Source organism: Cyprinodon variegatus, unplaced genomic scaffold (assembly GCF_000732505.1).
Source record: "Cyprinodon variegatus isolate N-32 unplaced genomic scaffold, C_variegatus-1.0 Scaffold761, whole genome shotgun sequence".
Lineage (NCBI taxonomy): Eukaryota > Metazoa > Chordata > Actinopteri > Cyprinodontiformes > Cyprinodontidae > Cyprinodon > Cyprinodon variegatus.
In genome coordinates, this window is record NW_015151214.1 from 366,578 (window position 1) to 367,921 (window position 1,344).

Genomic DNA, 1,344 nt, shown 5'->3' on the forward strand with positions numbered 1-1,344 from the left:
AAAAGAATGTAATTTTTTACTTTACAAAATCATCAATTAAAATTTAAATTGCCAAAAGGTTAGGGGTGTCGGTGGTCAGGAGGCGGGGTCAGTGTCAGACAGACGGGTGCGTCCAGCAGGGATCAAAAAGTCAAACTATTTATGCTTTCACTCCTAAACTCCAGACTCTTTCAGTTTCTCTAATGTTCATGTTTCTGGACGAGAACCAGACACCCTGATAAAACACAATAGATCTATAAGGAACTGTTTCTTTATTTTATATTCTAGCGTCTTTAAAGTTTCTTTTCCAATTCCAATTTTTTTCCTAATCATTTATATTTTTATATTTATCCTTTGAGTACTAATCCTTTCTTAGTATTTACTGGGAGTTTGGAGTTACTGAGAGGAGCTCCAGTTTTCTAAACTCAGCTTTATTTAATTTTTGCTGCAAAGGAAAACTAATATTTTATGCTCCCTTTTGGGAAAATGAGAGATTCGTTGCATATCACAATGTATGGCAGTGTTTTAAAATCATTTCTAAAGCGTTGCAGGAAATGATACTGAAAGTTAACTGAAGAAATGTTCTGGCTTTGGTAAATATCTTTTGTCTTTTGTTTCATTTTAACAATTTTCCAGTCCATGTGGAAAACAGACTCCTCGGTAACGATGTCCCTTTATCTGCTCAGACTCGTTTAGGAGAGAATGCATTTAACTTCAGAAATCTGTGCAAACAGGTGGAGGTTAGGTGGGCTTATAGGTGCTGATGGCTGCGTAGAATCAGAGTATCCCATCGCTGGTTCACCTCATGGCTGAGCAGGAGAACTGCTCCTCATAGGCCTGGCAGCGAGGGTTTCTCTTTCTTAACCGATGTTCTGGATCAGTAAGTTAGTCCTTGTTTCTGTGCTTCTTCTGTCGATCAAACGCTGGGATGACGACGCTTTGATGGCTGACATTTGGCAGCTGGAAAGACTTCTCCTTTATTGATGGCATCTAGTTTCCCAGAGAGTCTCCTGAAAGATGATCCACTTCTGTCTGTCAGCTGAACAGATTTTTCTTTATGTTGACACAATAAGTAAGGAAGTCATGTTTATTTATAAAATGCTTCACAAAATTACAATACAAATAAAATATGTTAAGAGCCACAAAAGACATGGTTATAAAACAATGCTTCTTTAAAGTACTTCTGAAAGTTCTTTAAATATGAAATGATTCCATACTGTTCAATAAATGATCAGTGTTTTTAATTCAGAGTAATTTTCATGTGAATGTGCTTTACTGGAGGCATCCATGTTTGTCAAAGAACACTACTGCCACCTACTGGTTAGTGACGTTACGGTGCGGTATCGGCTGTTGATCAACTCCCAG

General features: G+C 37.6%; 1 protein-coding gene across 1 annotated transcript in view; it reads left to right on the plus strand.

The window, feature by feature from the left end:
* Positions 1 to 1,344, plus strand: part of spsb4 (splA/ryanodine receptor domain and SOCS box containing 4) — a 43,633-nt gene that overhangs the window by 22,403 nt on the left and 19,886 nt on the right. The gene's annotated exons all lie outside the window — the stretch shown is intronic.